At 45.5% G+C, this 13132-nt stretch overlaps 1 protein-coding gene across 3 annotated transcripts in view; it reads left to right on the top strand.

Annotated features, from left to right (window-relative positions):
• Positions 1-1989: 1989 nt before the first annotated feature.
• Positions 1990-13132, top strand: part of LOC135374752 (muscarinic acetylcholine receptor M5-like) — a 399570-nt gene continuing 388427 nt past the window's right edge. For all 3 annotated transcript variants that reach the window (XM_064607680.1, XM_064607676.1, XM_064607677.1), the window contains exons 1-2: positions 1990-2058; positions 7024-7176. The gene's annotated coding sequence lies outside the window, so the exon portion shown is untranslated. The remainder of the gene's footprint in view (positions 2059-7023; positions 7177-13132) is intronic.

The following is a 13132-nucleotide window of genomic DNA, read 5'->3' as shown; positions in this document are numbered from 1 at the left end:
GCAGGGGAAACTGTGACGATATACTTGCTATGCGCGCGATCATAGTGCCACAGCAGCCGCACCGGAAATAGACCACTTATGGGCGCTGCCTCATACTATCTCTCGGTCACCAGTCCCCCCGCGTGAGACAAATCACAATAATAATTAGGAATAGATTTACACGTAAGCATACCACATATCGGATGACTCACATTCATTATGCCCGCCATCAATTCCCAAACTCCAGGTTCCATAGCCGCGCGAAAAAACGCTTTTGGTTCGCACATTGACATTATTGGAAAGAAAAGAGGCGGCGGAGGCTGGTGTTTTTTTTTTATTGAACTGACAACATTTGGACATACTGACGTATCTGGTAATTTTCATAATACCTGAATACCCGAGTGGAGTGACATTCAGTAGCAGGCAGGAAGGTACAGTGCTCGCAACTTCCAACCAATCTCCCGTTACCAGTGTCTCGCAACTTCCAATGTCCCGTGCAGCGTCCAGCCTGAGGGCCGTGAACAGTCCCATATGTCATCCCCCCTTTCTTTTTTCCTTCTTAATTAACATATCCACCATCCCACCGTCTTCTTTCTACGTCTAGCTGTGTGTGCGTCGCAATGTCGGTGCCTAATAAAAAGCCGAGCCCCTTCCTGCTCTGAACTTCACAAATTGTCATTACCCCACATCAAACAGCGATTGATTGCAAACTTGCGCAATAATTTATTTATTTATTTATTTCAAGTACCCTACAATTCCACGTGAGTGGCACTACGTAGGGGAGAAGAGAACATAACAGTACATACAAATTAACATCATTTCAAGGTACACGACTGCAATAACATTTAACGCAACAGAAATTCGTGCACTCTTTTCAAGAAAATGTCATTGGAGGCAGAATGAATTAAGTCACGAGGGAGGCCGTTCCACTCAGAAATAGTTTTAACTTTTAAAAGTTTAAAAAAAAGAAAAAAGAAAAGAGTTTTTAAAAATTGTTGATCTAAAACGGTAAGGCTCAATCTTGTGTTCGTGAATTAGGCGTTTAGAAATAAAACTAGGAGGGAACAAGTAGTTACCAGAAGGAATACCAGAAAGGTCGAAATAAATATCACGGACATATTTCAACCGAGCTTGCGTTCTCCGAGACTCCAGAGACACCCATCCCAGCATGGACTTTAAATGCGCAGATCGTACATAAGGTGAATATGAATTTGTCACAAACCTTGCAGCTTGGTTTTGAATTTTTTCAAGTTTTTGTTTGCAACCAATCTCGTGCGGATCCCAAAACCGCGCTAGAGTATTCCAAAACAGGTAGAACGTACGATTTATACACTATCTCCTTAATGTCCCTGGGAGCTCCCTTAAAATTTCTTCTAAAAAAGCCGAGAGTGCGGCTAGCTGTGCTAACGATCATATCAATGTGTTTTTCCCATTTAAAACTTCTGTGAATTTTGACACCTAGATATTTATATCCGTCAACCGTTTCGAGGATAGAATTACACAATGCATAGCTTAAAACGTTGATGTTACTAGAAAACGACATAGCCTTACATTTGCCCTAATTCAGTTTCATAGCCCAGTCTTTACACCATAGTTCTACTTTACTTAAATCACGTTGGAAAATATTAACATCATGATATAACATAATTGATCACATACTTCCCGACACCAGGTACACTGCAGTCCTATACCCTGCGGCACGTGCAGCATGCCGCCACACCAATAGGCTGACTCACCTTACGTGTGTAAATCTACTCGGATTTTTTTTTTTTTTTTTGTGCCATAATCTTAAAGATATTACTGGCGAAACAGACACGTCGCAAGGTCGTCCCGAAGATTGCCACAGATTTCGTTTTTTGTCGAGTCTTTTTCCACACGTGTTCACAACGAGCGACAGCATGTCATCAACCTGCCACCCCCCGAAAGAACGTGGGTCAGGCCAGGTACTGATTGCGATGTTGGCCGCCAATCGGGCGCTTATCGGAGCAAGGTCACGATAACGGGAGATTGGTTGGAAGTTGCGAGCACTGTGCATCTCGCCAAGTATGCAGCAGGCAGCGGAAATACCTCTTATGCAAGGTATACTATTCTCACTTTGGTCTTTGAGCTGGTATGTCACTTGTTTCTCAACTCAAGTTCCACAAGCCATTGATGAAAGAAACCCGGGCACCCAAGTATTATCATGCCTTTCGTACAGGGTGCTTCACTGTTGTGATGTAACCGTAACAAAGACACCTTTACGGTGGAACAGCGGCAGGTTTAATGAACGGGCGGTATATGTGCGGGTGCGCAGGTGTTGTCGTTGTCGCGTACCCCCGCCCCCGTCGACAGCTACTTGTCGACGACACCCATCTGCACTGTAGATGCTTCGAGTATGGTTCGTGGTAAATGCTTGGGTAACGCGTCTGACGGCATGTCAGGAGTTTGTAACTACTGCAGGTTGACGACCCCGCCATCAAGCCTCTCAAAGGTGGATGGCCTACGTCGATATGCTTCGTCTTAGCGTTGATGCTCTCGTCGAGTGCCATCTTGATGCATCCCTGATTGTCCTCGAAGATGCATGTCGGCTCTTGTACGTTCCGTCGAAAATCCGTCAACAGTTTGCGGAACGACAGAACTTCCTGTGACGCGAGTGCTACTGAGGAGTACTTGGCTTCCGTAGATGACAGGGGGTCAAGGACACATGCTTCCTACTCGACCAGGAGACTGGGCTGCCTCCCAGCTGGATGAAGTAGCCGCTGGTTGACCCGCGGTTCGTAAAGTTTGCCGCCCAGTGCATGCTCGTAGCACACCAACTTCAATCTTGGTCCTGAGGAAAGTTTGATTCGGAACCCGAGTAAACTTCAGGCACCGAATCAGCTTCTTGATGGCTCTCCAATCGCGCTGACGCGGCTTACTGATACGCCGACAGCGCAAGCAATGTCGGTAGAGCAACTCGAAATAGAACAACTCCCCAACTGCCTCACGGTAGAGTTCATTGCTTGGCAGTGCGTCATGGTCTCCACTGAGTTTTCAGGTAATCTGAGTCCATCGGTACGACACTCCCTTTGGCGTCTGCGAGGTTGTATTTCTGCAGCGGTGCATTGATCTTTACTCTGGTGCAGAAGGAAACAATCCTCTTGCGACTTCTCTATTTTAATTCCAAGGTGCTGGCTGACGGAACCAATGTCCTTAACCTCGAAGTCTTGGTCTAATTCCTTCCCAACTTCGATAATGACAGAATCGCTTTCGTTACAAATAAGCATGTCGTCCTCATGCAGCAGAACGCACAAGCACTTCGGACAGGTTGGGACAAAAGTTTACGGAACAGGCGAGCGACGTGCTTTTTCTTCGGTGCGACACCCTAGCGGCTGTCGGAAGCGGATGAGTTCACTGTTTCGGAGGGGTGGAAGCTACCGCTGTTAGAGACACACACTGGTAGTTCTGGTGTCGCTTGGGTGCGCCTGGGAGGGAAGCTACCGCTGTGTGTCGCCAACAGCGCACCCTTCCACCCCTCCGAAACAGTGAACTCACCCGCTTCCGGCAGCCGCTAGGGTGTCGTATCGAAAGAAAAGTACGTCGCTCGCGTGTTCCGTAAACTTCTGTCCCAACCTGTACCTTCATACCTGGAATGTAGATAGGGATGTGCCTGATTACGCCAGAAACCTCGTTTGAGAAGAACGTCCTTTGCTTGAATGTAAGTAATTGAAATAGGTTCACACGTACGGTGTGTCAGCCTATTTGTGTGGCGACCCGTTCGCTTCAATATTCCAAGCTCTGGTCGCCTGTTCCAGTCCGCGGAGAGATTTCTTCAACTTGCAAACAAGATGTTCGTCCCCTTCTACAACAAATCCTTCTAGTCGCTTTATATACAGGGTGCGTCGCGCAAGACTGACCAGAATTTTATTAAATTCGCGATTTATTTTCTTTTCGCAAAAGTAGTTGAATATACAGATAAAATGGTTAAAAAGCAAGCGAGCTGGTGGCTAAGATCCATGACGAAAACCCGAGACTGGGAAAAAGACGAAAAACAGACGACACAACACAAAGTCTCAAACACAGCTAAAGTTTAATCCACCTGATGTGTTAAAAGTGTGCGGTTGTCGATTAAACTTTAGCTGTGTTCGAGACTTTGTGTTGTGTCGTCTGTTTTTCGTCTTTTTCCCAGTCTCGGGTTTTCGTCATGGATCGTTGAATATATCCATTCCCGATGGGGCCTACTCAAAGGTGGTGGTGTATCATGAATTAACGCAGCCGTTAAATAACTTTTCTTAAGTAATCTTCATAATTAGTGAAAATAGGTTTACTGTGTAATTACAAAGTTGTAGAGCACAACCCTGAGGAGTCTATCCCGCAAGAATCGAAACAGCAGCACTTTTCTGTGCCCTAGTAAAAAAATACGCGAAAATGCAAAACATTCGAGAGCTGCGCGGGTTTTGCGGCCACTTTCCCATCGCCCCATCTCGATGTCACCCTTTTTTCAGCTGACACCAAGCTCTTGTCCTCAGGAGTGAGTGTGAGGGGGAATAATGATGCCGTTTCTCAGCTTACATTATCACCAAAATGCTGCTTTTGAGTTTGTTTCCGCTGTTATCTGGTTTGTTCCCGCTGTTATCTGGTTTGATCTGCACAGCAACCTTCAAAACACTGTTCGCGATTTAACCTTATAAATGTCACTCAATAAAACTACCAATCCATAACTTCCAAAGACCACGCATATAACAAAAATAAAATCACTGATTCCGCTGTCCGATAAGTGTTTACGGTCTATAGCAGGTTTTAACAAAACAGAAATAACTGAAAAAATGGCTAGGAAGCAAGCGAGCTGGTGAAGATGATGCATAGTGTAAAACCCCGAGACTAGGGAACACGAAAGGACAGACACAACACGAAGTCTCACTTCGTGTTGTGTCTGTCATTTCGTGTTCCCTAGTCTCTGGGTTTTACATTATGCAGAAATAACTGTATGCGAAGGAAGCGAGGAAGCGGCGGTGCCCCATGCTTTGAGGAACAGCCCGATGAAGGAATGACAGCGAGAGAGCGATAGGAAAAAGCGGACGCAGAACTCGCGCAATGCGCACGGGAAAACGCTGCGGTTTCGATTCTAGCAGTCTATAGGCTCCTAAGGGATGTGCTCTACAACTTCGCAACTGCGCGGTCAGCCTATTTTCACTAATTATGAAGGTTAATTAACGGCTGCGCTAATTGCCTGATACAAGACCACCTTTGAGTAGGCCCCATCGGGAATAGATATATTCAACGACTTTTCCGAAAGAAAAACAACTCGCGAATTTAATAAAATCCTGGTCCGTCTTGCGTGACGCACCCTGTATATGTTAGAAAGGCTGTTTTGACATCCTATTGACGAACCCTGAATTTCTGTGTTGATGATACAGGTACTCTCAATGTAGTAAGTTTTGCTACGGGAGCAAATGTAGCGTCATAGCCCTCTCCATACTTCTGCGCATACCCTTGGGCAGCTACACATTGGGCTTTGCACGTTTCAACGTTCCCATGCATACTTGTCTCTTTTAGTTTTGAAGGAGCATTGAGGTGACCCCTATAACGTTTTTGTTTGCGCTGCAAGTTTTTCCAAGTTTTCCCATTTAGTACGCGCGGAGGTTCAATCACAACTCGCAGACGACGGTGGTTCTTCTCCATGGCCACGGCCGCTGAAAGCACGTCCGTGATTGGCTATACGGCCGTTGGAAACACGATCCTCGTTGGCTGACTCTTAATTCCTACGTCACGTCGACGAACGCGCAGGCTTGGTGTGTCTAGGTGGTGTTGCTGCAGCGAGCATAAGCAGCGTGTGAGCTTAGCAGAAAGAAACCAAGAAGAAAAGAAACTGGGACTTTTTGACGACGACGCGAGGATTCTGACGACCTTCGGCGACCGCTATCTTGTACGGTTTTTGTAAATTTGATTGCGCAGTGACAATCCACCGCACAGCGATAATATTTTGCATGGTGACTCCTGACGGGCAGCTTGACAGATGAGACAGGGTTTTCGAGCCACGTTAGACATCACCTCATTGTTCTTTTAAACATCCACTTATAGTCCAAACGGACGTTTTCTTTGCGAGAGCTTCACAAGATCCCAGGTGTGCTGCTGATGCAGTGAACCGAATTCTTCCTTGGCAGCATTTATAACCACTTGGCCTTTTAGGAGATGAGGTATAATCCTGGTCACTACGGTGGTCCACCACGCGAAAGCTTCTAATAAATTTTAGGAAGCTTCATTGCCGTTTTTCAATTGTCCACTTGGTCTTTTCGAAAGGAGGTAACTGCTGTACAAGACGCGGAAGGGGGTCGTTTTTCGCGTATCCGCGAAGAACGACCATGTATTTTCAAGAAGACGGAGCTGCCCCCGTGACACGGGCAGATGAATGGCTACAGGGAGGCCATTGAATACGCGCGTTGCGCCACTAAGCGTGTAACACATCAACTTCGCAAAGAGCGTTGGATCTAACGCTCCCCGACAGCTTGATACGTTTGGCGCTACGCTCGTGTCATTTTTTTTATTATCATCGAATACTGCCAGTGCATCAGTGAAAACGCCGTCTTCTTGAAATACATGAATATGCACTTGTCGAGCAGAATGTTTTCTATGAAGGAAAGCACAGTCTGGTCAAGTATCCGACTGACGTGATAACTGTCAAGTTTTTCTTATACAAAATTGGGCCACTGAAGGTCCCCGACCAAGCGTTTAGTGACCACTGGTACATTTCTTACTTGTTGTAGCCAATGTGGGTTAGGAGGATGCTTCAGGAGTGAGACTTGTACTTTCCAAGTAAAGAACGCCCCATCGTCGTCAATCCAGAGCACCATGCCCGATAATTTGGTGGTAGGTTCAGAAATGTATTAGTGGGGTCTAGATGTGTCACTAAAATCACCAACACACAAAACCTGGTGCCAACTAAATTGATATAGGCGGTAGTCACGATCCTGTAGCGTCCTCCACGTAGCGTCCTCCACATGCTAGAACTGGATGTTCCTGTTTCCGTGGCAAGCTGGCGTACGCCGACATGCGGGTTTTCGCCGACTCTTTTTTCACATTCCGCAGGTGCAGCCGGATGAGATGCCTTCCTCTTGCTCGAATGAAGTTGACCAATTTCGGTGGGACGCTCGTAGGCACGCCGTAGCGTCATAGAAGTGGGCACTTTATCACCGGGAAACCACTCTGCGATAATAAAAGAACAAGAAACGTAGAAGTCCGGTAAGAAGTCAGTAACGTTTGAGTCGTGTGTTTGTGTCGTCCCTCTGTTTGCTCAAGACTCCGGCTTTTACATTATGAAGTCAGGTAAGAAAATTATATGTGGTGACACAGGGATGCTATTATCGGCAGCAGCTGCTAGTGTAACGCTTAGAGGGAAGCTGATGTGGTGTGGCGACAGTTCCTTCTTGAATGCGAAATGAGGACCGGCAAGTACTTTGCTCGTCTCCAGGCGACGATTATTTTCGTACCTTTCTTAAGTGTTACCAACAAAATAAGGGATGTGTTTTTACTGGATTGGGATATTTCCTGCGTGGGCCCTCGTCTACTACTTACAAAAAAAAAAAAAAAAAACGTTTTCTTGACTTGGCAAAATTTCAAGTTGAATTAAGAAAATACAACTTCCCGCGAAAGAAGGCTAACTAAAGTAGTCCTAACTGGACAAAAGCGTGGCAAAAGTTCCCGGAAGGTGAATACCGTTGACCATATATATTTAGGACAAGTAGGTTTTGTATTGGAATTGATAACACGTTAAGGTGAAACATCCTGTACATTCCTCTTCCTGAGGGACATCAGATATTTCCTCAGTGCTAAGTAAAAAACAGAAACTAAGCCGAAGGCGGTATTTCATTTTGATAATGTATTTTAACATCATTCATTGTTATTTCTCAAAAAACGGGATTCCTTTTTTTTATTGATAAGAGCAACCATTTCACACTTAACCGTCCATGGTATCTCGCGCTTAATCGTCCAGTGATAATAGTTCGTTTATCTATTGTCTTCACTGGTTGTGTTAATGAATGTCCTATATTTTTGACTGCCGCAAATTTTTCACTGTACATAACGACAATTTGTGCACACACTGGTGTTCACGAGTTTGTCGGACAAGAATAATAAGAAAAGAAAAGAAATGGAAAATATTTGCGCCGTAACTATGGAAAGAGGGCTTCACCTAATGCACCGTCATTATGCAGCCAAAGCACGCTTTACAAGCGAACATCCACATTGTCTTCTACATGAATTCTTACCGGAAACCTGCATTTTGCTGCCGTTGTCGTTGGGAGCGGTGAAGCTCCCCAATCATAATCATAAAATCAAGTTGTTGTTTGTCGCAGTGGGCGAATACCTTATCTTGTAATTCTACTAGGTAGCTCTGGTTTACAGTAGCGGATGCAACTCGGCATTTACCTCTATTTTTCATAAGCATCACCAAGAAAAAAGAAGAAAAAAGAAAAAGAGATGACCCCCCAAACGGTAACGACACTAAACGTTACTCCGTTCACAAAAAAGAGATGGAACTTGGACATGCGTGTAGAATGTGTGTTTCACAGACGTTACACACGACTGAGTGCATCCGTTGTACAGGTGAGCTATGTCGTAGTGGATACAGTGACGGGATATGAATGGGTGTTCCTAGAACACGGCGGCATGGGCGTAGCTAGAGGGGGCAAGGGGGACCGTGCCCCACCCACTGTCATAATTTTTCTCAGATGTTATAATATTATGAACCTCTGAACACCCGCACACTTCGCAGTGTCCGTCTCTAGGAAAAGAGGTGAGGGGGTGCATGTTTCGCCCTCCCCCACGAAAGCACTTTGCCTGCTTTGGAAAAAAATCCTCGGTGGGCACGCCCATGTGGGGAATGAAATTTTCATTATACGAGTACGTTAGATATTTGAATTCTATCACATGCAATGACCATATAGCTCTTCTGTGCGTTGCGAATTTTCTGTAACACATTGCAAAAATGAAGACGTTCTATCGCTACAAGGGGAATGTGGACCAATGCGCATAGGTAGTAAATAGTGGTGAAAAACTTCCCTGCAAGTGTCTGCAAGTGTATGGGAAGACAGTGTCGAAGTTGAGGTGAAGTTGTCAAAGACATTGGTGTCAAAGTTGCACTGATGGTACAAAATGTATACAATAATTATTTCACACGTCAGTTAAAGGTACTGTAAAGCAGTAGACAAGCATGATATGCCGGTGATGTGACTAGAGACTTTGTTGCTTCTAAATACCATATGCGGAACCATACGACCGATAGCGCGCTATAAATATTTTTAATTTGCCATGAAAGATGCGGCGTAGTGGAGTGGTGCGACGCCTGGTGTCAAACAACCCCCTGTACAGCGGGCAACATTGAAAATTGGTATTACACACTATTACATCGGAACTTCGTTATTTTAGTAACCATATTATTAGTTTTCCTGTTTACCAATGCATTCTAAACCCCTGTTAACAGTGTTTCTTGCGAAGTAACCCAGCGCTGGCCGCTGTTCGATGGAAGCTCTCCCTACTTCTCTGCTGCGCCTACGCGCTCCTTGTGTTCGCGGCCTCTTTCGAACGAACAATCTCTCTCTGTGAACCTCTGTGAACAAACAAGTCCCGACGTTGTCTGGCTTCTTGAACGTCTGACACATTTTTTTTTTCAAAGGCTCAGCATTTCATTTCAGTTCGCTTATCCGTTTATCCTCAGATGTGGATCGTTGTGTGGATTGCAGGGGCGAATTTTATGGCGGATTGTGGTGGATTCTTATGTCGGGCCCAGTGTTATACGCATGCAATGTGGTTGCCGCCGTACGTGTCAGGAGTACGGATTCATTTCGAATACCTAGTACAGTGTTGCCCGTAATCTTTAATTGTAATTTTCTAATTAATTGCCCCGCCGATTGGAATGAAACTTGCGCAGTTTTTGTCCTGGTGGCTTGGACTATCGAATAGCCACACCAAATGACATTTGATCGGTGCTGCTTTACAGTACCTTTAAATATGGCGAAACTGACGCTGTGAAACAACTTTACGTACGCTTTCCCAGCGTTTAGTAGCAGAAGCACTGGAAGAAGTAGTATCTAGTATGGCGACCTGCTGCACGTGCCGCAGAGTAAGATTGCGAATAATTTTGTCCTGCTGAGATTCTTTTGACGCGCGCCGGGAAATCTCCGACACACAGTGCTGGAAGCAATGCCTACCTGTCCTACCTCCCTACTGTCCTCGGCTGGGATTGAACCCGCTATCTTCAGCACAGCAAGCCAACACGCTACCGACTGAGCTACAGGGGCTGGTAACAGAAGTAGAAGCATTCACGCTAGGCGTTTCACATTATGTTGTATAATGCATTGATTTTAGTACGCTTCGTCTTCTCTGGCCGCCCTATGCCCACCAAAGTCTGGGGTTTTCGTCGGGAGGTATTGCCGTAGACGAACGGTAATTGAAAAATATGATGGAAAATTCAGCAAACCGATAAGAAAATGTTAAGGGAAGACCCTGAGTACGAGAGCCGCCAATATTTCGGACTGAGGAAAGTACTTTGAGCTTGAGGAACACCAGGCAAAATAATGCGATTTTATGGGCTACGTCTGTGTCTTTTGTCCAGTGTTCCTGAAGCTCAATGTACTTTCTTCGTTCACAAAGAAAACGAGCTAGCTTGCGTTCCCCTTCTTGCAACAATGCTTCGAACAACGACTGTTCGTCTTCTGGGTGCCCAGAGCAGCTGTACAGAGTACAGAAAATCCTTCAAGGGAAGAGTCCTGTTAGCACCATGTCTGGCCGTCTGAATAATGCGAAAACCACGCGCGATAGAAGAGTCTTATTGAAACATAGACGGTAATGATTGCGTGCACTTCAATACCTGAAAACAGCCACTGCCCGAGAAACAAAATGCGTCGTGGAGAAACCGAGAGTGCTGCAGAAACCGATATTTCACAGACCAGACTGAAAAGCAGAACCGCATTTCTGCCACACTGGGGTGCGTGCAGTGAGGCGGAAGTCAAGCCGCGTTCTGTGACGTTGCTAAGCTAATTTCCGCCGCATTCTTTACGTACACATCGCATCTGAGCATTCAAATTCCCGGTATTTAATAGCGGAAATTTCCGACATTGTTCGCTCTCGCAGAGACCCATTTTGCGGTTTGACATCGAGCAGACGGACGAGAAGCTTAAATGGAGAGCCTGTGGAATGCGAAATTAAAGACACGAAAAGAAAGGAACCTTCAATCGAAGAAATCGGGAGTAAGTGCTGGATGTGCGGAATGCATCGTTCCATTTCCGCGTGCGTGGTCAATGTTGGTTTTGCGGTCCTTACGCTCGAAATACATGTATTATTCTTGAGTCTTTTGTAACTGTGACTTAAGGCAGCGCACTCTTGGGTCTCCTGGGAAAGTTCTAACGTTATACTAGTACCTGACGTTGTGCATAGGCATGTCATTGTGTGACTATAGGGTCCGTATGAGGCATTGCTTTATTTTAAGTGGTTGGACAGTATAATAAAGAGCATTGGAAGGCACTGTACGAAAACGATACGATACAGGAAGTTATGAAATCGAAGCTTAGCGATGTTGGTTAGGTTTGGTTCGGTTTTACGAAAAAATAAAATGGAAGTTTTGGCTTCACTGGTGTGAGGCCCGCAACTCCACAATACTTGTACCAGGGACTTTGGTGGAAAACTCCTGTAATGGTGATGCCAATGAAGAGGAGGACTGGTGGTGATGATGGTGATGGTGATGATGATGATGATGATGCAGTGTGATGTCACTCACTTCAGAGGAATTGGCTTATGTTTTCGGAACTGTTATCGTGAACACTTTCTGACGTAACTAAAACTCGCTAATAGGGACTTTTAGGAGGACGTCGAAGTTTCATGATAACGTTTCCGAAAACATGATACGCCAATCGGCGGGTTCGTTTGGAGTGGCTGACATCACATTTGCCGATATCTGATTGGCTGACAGCGATACGGAGTCGGAATGCGGAGGGAGCCAAGGTCGTGCTGAAGACTGAGAGGTGGTGGGTTCGAATCCTACCGCCGGCTGTGCTCCTCTGAGGTTTTCCCTGGGTTTTCCGAATACTTCCCAGACGAATGTCGGTACAGTTCTCCCTGAAGTCGGCCCAGGACGCATACTAACCCACCTGTCTCCCACTCATTCCTGCTGTCCTGTCTCCCATCTGTCCACCGCTCATAACCACAGTTGCTTCGTGGCGCTAGCACACAATTAAAAAAGCAACAAAAAAACCGTTGAAAGTGGTAAGCCAATGCGGGGATAATTTTAATGACGTTAATGCACGTAATGAATTGCAGATATGGGTCAAATGTAGGTGCAGAACTGCAGTGTGTTATAATGTAATCAAAAAAAGACGCTTGTACAAGGCAAGTACTCCGTCATCCTCCATTGATATTGCATCTAAATATAAAATATGTTGCCAAGAGTACAAACGTGCCTTATCCGAGGCAAAACGTCGATTCTTCCATGATGTAATGCCGAAATTGCTGTCCACTAACCCCAGAAAGTTCTGGAGTTCACTTAGACCTACCACTAACACCCAAATTGTGATACACGATACAGAAGGTAACACCATCTCAAATGACGAATGTGCAAACACCTTTAACAACGCGTTCTGTTCAGTGTTCACCAAAGAGGACAACGTTGCTTTCCTTACATTTCAACAATATGTATCGTCATCCATGCCAGACCTTGTGATCTCTGTACCCGGCATTGTGAATGTCGTTGAGGGTCTCAAATCAGCTGCTGCGCCAGGGCCCGATTTGATCAACCCCAAAGTGCTTAAAAGCACGAAGCTCATTAGTAGTGCATTTTTGTATGCCATTTTTTCACAATCTCTGTCTACCGGTACAGTACCTAAGGACTGGCGCTTGGCGAGGGTCATTCCTGTCTATAAAAGAGGTAGTCAGCAAGACCCCCTCAATGACCGTCCCATTTCCCTCACCTCTGTGCCCTGTAGGATTATGGAGCACATCATTTACTCGAACATTTCTGCTTTTCTCGAATCTAACTCATACTTCTTTCCACTTCAACACGGATTTCGTAAGGGTTACTCATGCGAGACACAGTTGGCTTGCTTCATACATGACATTAAGTGTAACATGGATAACCGCATACCAACCGATGCCATATTCTTAGATTTTTTTCAAGGCCTTTGACACTGTCTCACACTCCCGGCTTTTA

This window comes from Ornithodoros turicata, unplaced genomic scaffold (genome assembly GCF_037126465.1).
Source record: "Ornithodoros turicata isolate Travis unplaced genomic scaffold, ASM3712646v1 ctg00000746.1, whole genome shotgun sequence".
NCBI lineage: Eukaryota > Metazoa > Arthropoda > Arachnida > Ixodida > Argasidae > Ornithodoros > Ornithodoros turicata.
The sequence above is the reverse complement of the archived record's forward strand: the minus strand, read 5'-3'. Positions and strand labels throughout refer to the sequence as shown.